The sequence below is a fragment of the Podarcis erhardii genome (assembly GCF_964252035.2).
Source record: "Podarcis erhardii genome assembly, chromosome: Z".
NCBI lineage: Eukaryota > Metazoa > Chordata > Lepidosauria > Squamata > Lacertidae > Podarcis > Podarcis erhardii.
In genome coordinates this window covers 32,293,046-32,304,462 of record NC_138504.1, presented here as the reverse complement: position 1 = coordinate 32,304,462, position 11,417 = coordinate 32,293,046, and the positions used below count along the sequence as shown (strand labels likewise).

General features: G+C 49.7%; 1 protein-coding gene across 3 annotated transcripts in view; it reads left to right on the top strand.

The window, feature by feature from the left end:
• Positions 1 to 2,620: 2,620 nt before the first annotated feature.
• Positions 2,621 to 11,417, top strand: part of LOC309333513 (gamma-aminobutyric acid receptor subunit alpha-3-like) — a 38,992-nt gene continuing 30,195 nt past the window's right edge. The window contains exon 1 of one of the 3 annotated variants that reach the window (XM_081847152.1): positions 2,621 to 3,012. The gene's annotated coding sequence lies outside the window, so the exon portion shown is untranslated. Of the gene's footprint in view, positions 3,013 to 3,786; positions 4,055 to 4,097; positions 4,310 to 11,417 lie in introns of those variants that run through there. The other 2 variants (XM_081847153.1, XM_081847154.1) reach the window with 2 other exon arrangements.

Below are 11,417 nucleotides of genomic sequence, written 5' to 3'. Positions count from 1 at the left end.
CTGCTATTCTCCCTTATGGGCCCTGCTCAGTTTCTCATGGCCCATGGTAACCCCAGGAGACTGTTATCCTGCAGAAACCTGCACATGGCAAAGCTGACCTCAGAGGCTGTTGCCTCCAAGAGGTTTTCCAGTGCTGCTGTGCTCAACTTCAGTAGCATCTATCTCTGGGCCCAGGGGAGAGCTTGACCCTTGCATCTGCACTGCTGGCCCCTTGGGGACTGGCACAGATGCTGTGATGAGTCTCCTGTGCCTTGCATCTGCCAAGGAAAGGCAATTATTTTGCAGTTGATTGGAGAGCATTTCAGGGCAGGCAGCAGGAGTGCACCTAGGGACCATCTGTGGCAAAGACTACATTCAGCCAAGAGAGGGGTGTGCACGGCCAAGCATATTTAAAGTCCCCACTTCCCACACCTGGCAGGAAAGCAGGATGGGTGGCTGACAAAAGCCTTTGCTGCTTTTTTGCATTCTCAGGGGTGGAGGGCTTTCCATACCCCAAGATCCAAATACATTCCTACATGGGGTGGAGAAGGACATACTTCTACCCAAGCAGAGGACACTGGATGACAGACAGATAGAGGAATCTGGGGCTGGTCAATGAGGCCCATTTAACATTTTGGGATCCCTAAACCAACTCCGATCTCTTTTTTGCCATTATGTAGAGAAGTTGCAGTTTCTGTTTCTGTTCAATCTGACACTTAATCTGTTGTGGATGGATGGAAATCCACAAGGTGCTCAAGGGACACAGCAGGTGGCCAGGTTAAAAAGTACCCCCTCCCAAAGAGGTCACTGAGCACCATTCATTGCTCCCCTCTGTGACCATATTTATGTTCAGGCTGGTTACCCCAATGCTGTCATCAAACCAAACACCCTGGGAAGACTCCTATTGATTATCCTCCAGGAACCCAAGATAGAGTCTGGTTTTAATGTTGCACTGGATATTTTTATGACTGTGGGATTTCACGTTTGAGTTCTTTAAGGGCTCAACTCTTGAACAAATGTCAGTGATCCAGGCACCCAACTTGGCCTAGTTTGCTGATGCCTTGTTCTTTGCCATCTCCCTGCTTTGGTTCTGCTGAGGTGGGAAACCCATGTAGAAATGACTGAGGTGTGGCTCAGCTCCTTCTGTGGAGAAGGAGCTGAGGCAGGAGAGGGGAACCTTCCTTTCCCATAGGTATCAGCATTAACATAAGTCCACTTTCCTCATTCACCCAACATCTTCTGTGTCTGATATGGTTAAGATATTTTTAGTTGTTGCTCTTTACAGCAAAGTCATTTGAAATTTCTTTCTTAGGCTGCCTTATTTCAGGTTCCATTAAGTTTTGCTGGTTTCAGAAAAGAGCAGTTAGGGTGGATGAAGCCTTAGTGCATGTCATGGTTGACTTGGTGCTGCTGTGAGCCTCTATGGGCAGCCTTTTTATGTTTTTCCTTCTGCTTCTGCTCTGTTTTTACATTCAGCAGCCTCTCTCTAGCAATTCCACAGTTTGGAGTTAAACATGGCTGGTAGGGCCATCTTCCCACCCATGTAAACATTGGCATCTAACAATGTGCTGACTGTTGCCAAGCTCTGCCTATGACAAGCTCTGAAGCTTCTCCTTTGGTTGGCTCTCACAACTCCTTAAGAACACAAGAAGAGTCATGAGTCAGATCAAAGGGGGTCCATTTAGTCCAGCACCCAGTCCTCACACTAGCCAGCCATGTGTCCCAGTGTGAAGCCTATGAGGATATGAGTACAATTCTCCACTCCTGCTCTTGATCTTGCTCCGAGACAACTGATATTGGGTGGCAACTATTGTTGGCTTTACCCTCCTCTGTTGGTTGTTTGAGAGAAGTAAGCTCTAAAATGCTGTTTTTCAGATTAATCAACAAAGCACTGTATACCATCTTCCTCTGTATGATTTGCATGAAGGCCTTGACCTTTCCTTGCATTGTATCCTCCTGTCAGCTCAGCCTTTCCAGTGGAAGCTGCTGCTTTTGCTCTAGCTTGGATTTTGGGGAGAGAGTGGCTGCTGCCCTCAGATCTAGTTTGTGGACCTCCCTTGGGGGCATCCGGTCAACCACTGTGAGAACTTTAGCCTCATCTATCAGCCAGGCTCTTCTTATGTTCTCACAGACTGCAGCCACAGTCACCCTGATCCTGCCCACCAGGGCAGTCCACAACCTCCTCCAGCAGTTCCCCTCCTCCCTGCACCACTGATTGCTCTTTCATCAGTCCACACCCTGCCTCTATCTGGCCCTGCTTTTAATAGCATTCATTTCTATTTGTCCTGCTTCTGCACACACACCCATGTTCAAGGCAGATTTTCCCCATCCACCAGGCCTTTGGGCAACAAGTGGCTTCTCCTTTATAGAAGATAAGGTGGTTTGTGGGGTCTGGCTGACACTTCAGGGTCTACCAGTGGGCATTGTGAAATGGTGAAGGAACCTGTTGGAAGGACTGGCTCAGACACCCCTGCTGATCTCTCTCGTCTATGGAGGTCCATGGGCCATGCAGTACCCACCATGAGGCTAGCCGCCTGCCTCTAGCGGTGTGGGCAGAAAAGAGAGCGGTTGGAAAGAAGACCCTCCCCATGCTTTGCTTCTAGTCAGTACATGGTGCGCCATTGATGCGCCTTTTCTGTTTGTTGCTTTTGGGGAAGACGGGAGGGAGATACAGTATTGCTAAACCCTCCTCCAAGGAGGAGGAGGGGAGGGAGGAGGCTGCCTTGCTTTCCTTCATATTGTCAGTCTCGGGGTAACAGCGAGCAGAGAGTGGCGATAGAAGGCTGATCTTGCAACCCTCTGGAAGACGGAGAGACCACGAGGTTCGCGCGTCAGCCGAAACACCCAAGGTTTAAATGCGTTCATCTCCTCCTCTGGATCTGTCCACCGCTGGATCAGCCGCTGCCACAGTCTGCTCCTCGTCACCCGAGACAGAAGCGCCAGACTCTCGGGGGCGCAAAGGCAGGACTGAGAGAGAGCAGCCGCGAGTGCCGCCCCAGTAGGTTTCTGGATCCAGCAGCAGCTCCGCAGGAGGTAAGGACCTGGCCCTCGGCTGTTTGCTCTTCGGGGTTGGGATGGGGCTGGCGTCGAGGGTCGCGGGGGATAAGCCACCCGCTTGCAAGCAGCCGTCGGAGCTCTTCCTAGCCTCGCCACCGAGCGGGAGCGCCTTTATTTGCTCCTCCTCTGCGTGGGAGTGGGCTCGTGGGTTCCTCGGCAGAGCTAAGGGGTGGCCCTGAGAGAAGCGATCGAGTGAGGTGACTATCTGGCTCTCCCGGTCCCGAAGCCAAAAGGCGAGCAGAATCCTGGCTTGCGGCCCCTCTCTGCTCTCCCGCTGTGCAGCGCAAGCAGCAAACGCCCAGCAAAGTTGCAAAGGAGGAGATCAATCTGGGAACTGGGGAGGGGTCGGGGAAAGAGAGGTTGTGTGTGGCAGGGGCGCGGGGGGACACACAAAGGCCGGCTCTTCTCCCGCTCCTGCGGGCGGCCCTGCAAATATTCTGGAGCTTGACGTGGCCCCAGCGCAGCCTGCAAAACGCACATTGCCGGCCTCTTGCTAAAACGAAGAGGACAAAGGCGCGCGGCAGCCGCTTTATCCGTTCCTTTCCTTGGTTGGCATATGAGGCGTAGCGCTACAAGCCTTGGATTTACGCGCGTCGGCTAGTCTGGGGGTCGAGCTGCTGAGGGTTTCTAGCAAAAAGCAGGGGCCCCGCCAATTCTGCAAGGGAGACTGGGAGGGTCTCTGCGCGTGTGGCGCGGCGCTGTCCACGGTCCTGAATGGGAGGCGCGTCTTTATCTTCCTGGCTGACGCTTTTTCCAAGGGCCCGGTGGACCTGCCTTTGCGCCCCCGAGCGTCTGGCGCTTCTGTCTCAGGTGGCGGGAAGCTGACTGTGGCGGCAGTGGCTTATCCAGGGAGGAGATGAACGCATGCAGTGGGGCTCGCCCCCCCTCATTCCAAAGGCAGGCCCGCTGGCTGGTGAGGGGGACTGTCTGGATTGCCTAGGAGTGGAGCCCACCCCCTCGCCTGCCCGCCCGCAGCTTCCAGGACGCTCTGCGTCTCCCCAGCCGGACAGCCCTCTGGGTACGGCTGATTAATGTGTTGCTGCAAAGGACGGGGAGGGAGTGTTTCTCGGTTCTTCTCAGTCAGTATAGCCCCGGGCTGCATGGAGGAAGGAGCCGCCTCGCAGGGAGGACGACTCTGGAGGGCTACGCCGAACAGGCAAAGGCAGGAAGTGGATGACGCCACTGAACCCACCGCCTGCCGTGACACTTTCCGCCCCCTCCCCAATCCAGAAACGTTCCCTGTCTTGGGATTTGGAGACCGCTGAGATTTGGGGTGAGAACTGTGAGGGCCGCAGGCTCCCCGGACCATTGCGCCCTGCTAGAGAAGGAACTTAGCCTTAGGTGGGAGCTGTGGTGAGCAGAGGCTGAAGGGCAGGGGATGGTGGGTGGGCGAGGCTGGTTAGGATACAGGCAGAGTGGGTGGGAGAGGAAAGGAGCAGCAGCTCTGCAGGTGGGGGGGAGGGGGGGACAAGAGAGCCAGGCCTCTGGAGGCTGCATTTGGCGGCGGGGGTGGGAGAGACGGGAAGGGGTGTGTGTGAAAGTCCAGGGATGAATGTGCCCATGACCTTAAGCTTTAGCACAGACAGGTTCCAAGGGAATTAAAAATAGCTCTGGGTCACCCAGGATGGAGTAGAGAACAGCACCAGCAGCAGCCCAGACTTCACAGCTTCACACAGGTGACTGATGAGAGAGTTGGATGGCTGGGCTCTCAAGTGTGCCAGCTGAGGTTGCTCCTGCTGCCCCAGTAGCAAACTGGAAAAGGCTGAGCAGAAACAGATGAACTTTCCAGCAGCATTTTGCTCCATTCAGTTTTCTTATCAGGATTCTGGAGGCTTTGCATTCAGCAGCAAACACAGAAGAGCTTAGTGACTTCAAGTGGTTCTGCATGGATGCCTGGGCAAAAGTCTGTACCTTCACAATGGAAGTTCCAAAGCAGGTGCAAATCTCAGGAAGTCCCAGGCCCCTTCTGGCTTTGCCATGGGCAGTGTGGTAAATGAGCCAGCAAGCCAGGATTCAGTTGCCCTGTCCTCTAGCAGCTCCAGGGCCAAATGAACAGCAAGAGCAGTGGTGTGTCTACCGAGAGTCCAGACTTTGGAGAGATGGGCACTGGGTGGTGGGGCTGGTGCGGCTGCTAGCCCTTAGATAGTACCAGGAAGTACCTGATTCAGAAAGCAGGGGCTTGCCGGTGTGTTATTTGGTGATGAAATAAGCAAGGGGATCATTTTGTACAATGACTTTGATTTATCATCACAAATAGGATAGTAGGGGGGTCCCCCATGTGTGACTGCCTGTGCTCTCTCTCACATACACTCACTAACATACTGCTTCTCACTTTGTGCCTTTGCATGAGGCTGCTGTTCTTTGCAGAGGACACATTCTTCTCTTCCCCTCTTGCCATTGACCACCACAGGCACATCAGGCCACCCAGAATGCCTGCCCATCCATCTGGAGGATATGACCTTTCCCCTCCCTGCAGAGGGTAGCATACATAGGATTGTTCCTTACAACTGAGGAGCACACAAAATAGCAACCTGCCTTGGAGGACTGTGGCTGGCCTGGCCACGGGGGTGGGGGTGGGGGTGGGCGGCTCTTGCTGCATCCAGTGCTTTCTGCTTTTTGTCTGCTGATGCATTTCTTCCCTGAAGCTGCTCTTTCTGCTGCCTTTATTCACCTTCCCATTGCTGTGTGTTGGCTCCCTTTGCCTACCTTCCCATTCAGTCATTTATCCAACTCTCTCTCTCACACACATAAACACACAGCTCTTTTCCTCTCGAGCCAGCTTCTCTCTCTCTTTCTCTCTCCATTCCACCCTGCATGCCCCTGGCTGTCCTCTTGAATCCCCTCAACCTCATCCTTTTGCTGTGTCTCCAGCAAGAAAACCCGTCCTACTCTCTTTGTGGGTATATCCCTGCCAAATGTTTACAACAAGTAGTTCGATGTACAGACTGAATCCTGGCATAATTATACACACAGACGGAGACCGCATAGTAAATAAGCCAGCTGCTGAAGACGCCCACTTTCCTCCTTGCTTGCTTTCTTATTAGAGCTGTTGCTGCCACCACTGCCACTCTCACCTCTTTTGCCTCTCTGCCAAACCCCATTTCCAGGGCATCAGTGAATGCTCTTCTGGAAAAGAGCTCCTGGACAATCCCCACATCTGGGGAATGAATCAGAGCCGGGAGCAGAGTCCCAGTTCAAAGGGGTGCTTCTTGTCTTATCAAGCACCCACTTGCCTGGCTCAGCTTCAGGGAAGGTGCTTCACTCCCCTGCCCCCCACAGAGCTGGCAGAAGACCCCTGGAGTTGGAGAGGTAGGGGAGTTGGAGGCTATGGCTCCCCCTCCCCTCCCCATCACCCCACCCAACTGACCTGCATATTTTACTGTTCCAACCGCAAGAGGGGCAGGACTACCCACAAGTCCACAATGTGCCCTTTCCCTTCCATTAAGCATCCTTCCTAAGGAAGGACGGTCAAGAGCAGAAATGGAGGGGCTGGTGGGATGGGCAAAACATCTGGTAGCTCAGCACTATCTGCGAGTATGAACTATGACTGCTATGTGTGCAGCAGCATGGTGGTGAGTGGGGTGGTTTTTGGCCAGAGCTGCTTATCTTCAATGGCAGGGGTTGTGAGTCTGGCTGGCCTGTGTTTGCTCCCCCACAAAACCCCCTGGGGTCCTGGACTAGCAGTTGCACTCTGGGACCTGTGCAGAGTTGCTGTTGCTTTGCTGTCAGTGGGCCCAGGTGGAGACTGATCCACTGACTTGGCTGGGAATCAATGTCCTCTCCTGGAGGAAGAAAAGGACACACACTGGTGTCTTATTTTTGTTTGGTGAAAATGCTGTTTGCTCAGCTTCTGGCTTGCACATCGGCCTCACCTTCAGGCATGTGTCACCAGATAAAGGCTCTGTTTGGGCATCCAATTCCCACTAAAGGCATTATAGTCACAATGCTCCTTGCCTGCTTTTATTTTTTGGGACCGGATTCTATGCTTGATGCGATGAAAAGATTTCAAGGTGCATGGTGGCTTCAGCATAGATACAGTTGCTACCTTTCAAGATATGTTTTTGAGCTGGATGCAAGATGTAACAAAGCCAGATGGTTCTGATCTATTTCCATTTCTGCTCATGGGTGACTTTAAGTGCCAGAAGGCCAGGGATATATCCAGTTGCTGGATGCTCTTTAATTCTTGTGTGGAACATCCCTTGGGATCTGTGGCAAGGGAAGGGAAGCTGCAGACTGCTTGGTCACCACCAGCAACTGCAGTGGGGCGGCTCCATTAGGGCAGGTAGGGCACTGGCTCACAAGTCTTAGTTAACCCTCCAGTCCAGAGGATGACACCTCCTCTTCCACCTTCTCCTCTGTCTCAGCGTTACCCTTGTAGAACTCAGCAGGGAGGAGGAAAATGGGAACAAAACTAGATTTAGGACTTGTCTACACTTCTGCTTTTCCCATGCCCAGAAAGCATGAGTATGAACTGTTTTCAGCTTTACCCCACTGCTTTCCAAGGGAAAACCCACTCTTTAGTGATACAACAAATGGCAATCATGGGGAAACCCAGATTTCTCTTTGCTCCAGAGCAGTTTTCCTTGGGGAGAAAGCAGCAGGACAAGATGAAGTGTGGACAAACCCTTAGTTGACTCTGCCTGCCATTGGCTCTGGCTCTACCTGTGGTTGGTCTCCTTGCCTTCCACCATACCAGCCACCACTTCCTACATATAGAGTCAATAGGCACATCATCTCAAAGACTTTAAGGATAGCATGATGCTCCAATATCTGGTTCTTCTTGTTCTGCTTGGTCCAAAACTAAAACAAACTGAAATATGTAAGAGTGAGGAAGCATAGGAAAAAAGAACTGTTGTCATATTTCTTACTTGGTTGTATGACAAACAGCATCTGCTAAATGCACCCACATAGTCAGAAGCCTGCATTATCCCCAAACAGAAGTAAACTCATTCATCTAATTGTGTTTGCCAATGTAGCACGTAATGGGAATAATCTGGGGGACCTCACTCAGCTGGATTCCTGAGTCAGACAAAGCCCCCCTTCCCCTAATCAGGTGGCTATTAAGACTAATTACCGTGAGTACCAAAACTCACTTTTCTTGGAACATAAGGCTGTCATTGGCTGCTAGCCATGATGGCTCTGCTCTGCCTCCACCATCAGAGGCAGCCATGCTTCTGGGCTTGGGTCCTGTTTGAGGGTTTCTCATGGGTGTCCACTGTGAGAACAGGATGCTGGACTAGGTGGTCTTGTGCAGGAGGGCTCTTTTTGTGCTCTTTTGCATTCACTTGTCACAAATTCCAGGTAATGCTACTCCCTCCAAATCTCATTTCCTACTAGAGAGGCTGAGAAAGGAATAAAGAGGGCAGCCTCATAATCTTCCCACTACAGGTGCTCCAGCTGAAGGAAAGCTGGACCTTGGTGGGCTTGGAGGAAAGCTCCGCTCCTCCCCAGCTCGCCTTACAGATTCCCTTGAAGTGTGATGATGAGCCTTTGCAATTCATCACCTCTTGATACAGCTTTGCATCTGGCTCAGCTAACTAGATTTGTGGGTCTGTTAGACAAGAAAAGGCACTAATAGTGTGGGGTTTTTTAATATTCAGGGGGGATGCAGAGGCGGATTTAGGGCAGCATGACTGGTTCCTCACACACAAGGTGCCGAACAGAGAGGGCACCTTCCTGCCTCCTTCCCAAAGCCTTGTAAGCACTTATTTTGGGAAGGAGGTGTGAGGGCTCTGACAGGGTCCTAGAGTCCTCCTTTATCCTTCCCAAAGCATAGTTAACATTTGCCCAGCTTTGGGAAGGATACAGGAAAGTTGGATGTGTGTGTTAAATGTTGGCCTTGTACAGGGTACCATATTACCAATGTCGACCCCTGGGGAGTGGTTGGGACTTGTGGGGAAATCACAAAATTATAGGGTGCAAATATTATCCACTTGGGTGCATGATTTCGGTTTCCTCAGCATTTAGCATTTCTTAGCAGCATTCTCCACATTTTGTTCTACAGCTTTTCAGGGCTCAGCATAAACTACAAGTGTTGAAGTTCTTGGGGACCTGCATTATTGATGCTCTTCTGAATGGGCCAGTCCTGAGTGACATTCTTTGTGAAGATGTTCCTGTGTTGATGCTGTCAAGAACACTGCAGCTTTGCATACCAGTATTCCCCAAATTGCCTTTCCTGTGGTGTCTCTCCCTCCCTCTCTCACCCTACCCCAACCTAACCCATCACCAGAACTGATGCCTTCCCTCCCACTCCCCAGGAGATGAGCTCTGTGCACCTGGGCTTCCAAATTCTGAGAATTTCAAAATGTTGCTTAGAAAATCTGGGGTTGTCTTTTTCGTTGTTCATTTACTTTATTGCGAGGTTATGAGACATGGTGAATTGGTATAAATTACCTCCTTAGAGATAGGCACGCTAAAGAGTGCCTTCAGGAGAGTAACAGTGAGAAATCAGGTAGAGAAAAGAAAGGCAGAAACAAGAAGGAATTTTTTTAAAAAATAAAAGCAGCACAGCTTATTTCCTTAAAAAACAAGAACAGCATTTGTCTTTCATATACCTGTCCCAGTTAAGGGCATCATCTGTGATATGGGTGCACTCAATCATGGGTGAGATACTCTGTCCCTTTTCCTTCTTCCAAAAGGCAGTCATGGCTTCCCCAGTTTGTCTTGGGAGGAGCTGCTGGTCCTTCTTGCTTAGGGACAACACTTCTTCCACCTAAGAACAATTGAGCTTGGGTGGATGGGTGGGAGAAAGTGGCCACATTTAATTTCCCCAGTCCTTTCCCTTCTAGGATCTCAGTGTTGATGTTGGTTTGGGCAAACTCAAATGCCTCCTTTCAGCTGACCCCCAAACCATCTCAGTAATGAATTGTGGAGCATAGAGAGAACTATGTTTTCGTATTGCCACAGATTTGCAAGGGCTCTCTAATGGGACATGTGCGGGGGGGGGCATAGTGAAACACAGGCTTTACTGGTTTATTGTTGTTAATCTGTCTGCAACCAGTGTTGTGAATACATCTAAAATTTGCTTTTATGATGCACTGGTGTTTCATATGATGTATTATCCTCCTCCTCTTTTTTGTGGACACTGCTTGGATAGTTTGAAGTTCAGCTTACTAAAATTTTTGCACACACACAAAAAAAGAAAAAAAAAAGATTCCCAAAGGGATCAACTGAAATGCCACAAAAGCAGTTTATTTACTGTATTTGATTTATACCCAGTATTTCAACAAGTTCCCAAGGCATATAATGAGGGATGATGATAGGGGAAGCATAATTGAGGATGACTGTAAAACCCAAACATACAAAATAGCAGCAAAGCTTCGGACAGAGTTTAAGAGATGCATCTGCAGCACTCTCTACAGCTGTACAATGAAGCTTCCAGATACACCTCTGTGGGGAGGGAGTCCCACAACTTAGGGGCTGCTGCAGAGAAGGCTCTCTCTCACCAAGAGGGCCACTCCCCTGCCAGTTTTAGCACCCAAGAGGGTCTGTAGGGAAGGAGGTGGCCTTTTAGATATTTATACACAGACAATGTCTCACTGGCACCCGCAAGTGTTTCAAGGAGGTTGGTTAGCTGGACACAAGCCTGAGGCACACATTTCATTATGGTGTGTACCCAGGGGATTTTATTTAAAAAGGTGAATATTTGTTGAATACTCGCTGACATTAAATCATAAAGGACAATATTTAAATTCATTCAACAACAAAAAAATAAAACTTAACCAAACATATTGTTTTTTTAAATTAACTTATTTACTTTAAAAATACAAATTTTAAAAATGAGGCACAAAAATACCAATTTTTTGCTTTAGTGATAACCAGAGGTATGGTCAGCTCAGAGGCATGGTGGAAAAAAAGAGTCTCTTCACAGGCAGAAGGAAATACAAAGCAAGTGACCACACACAAAGGATCCTCTCTAGGAGGTTCAAGAATTCGTTTACTAGCCCTGTTCTAGTCTACATTTTGCTTGCAGACCCCACAAGACAGGCTTAACTTGGCTGGATCTCCCCTTTACAAACCAAAATACCACCCTGCACTTAAAGAGAGCTTACTCTTCATTTTATTTTTAAAAAGAACCACTCATTAGTAGAAGGAAATTTCTTCCTCAATATTTCCTAAAGGAGAAATTCAAATGAGCCAAAATGGTTTTTAAAAATAAAGTAAGTGTTGATGTTTAGTCTCAGTCTTACCAGTGTGCTTCTATCCATTAATACTCGTCCCCATCAAATACTTTAGCTGGTTAATTTGCTATTGGAAGGTTGCATCGATAATATACTAGTCACATTACCCTACTTCTGCTCCCCTATTTCAGTTGGTTCAGTCCATAAAAACCTTCACAACTTGTCTTCCACTTTGCACCTCACCCAGCAGCTTCTCCCTCA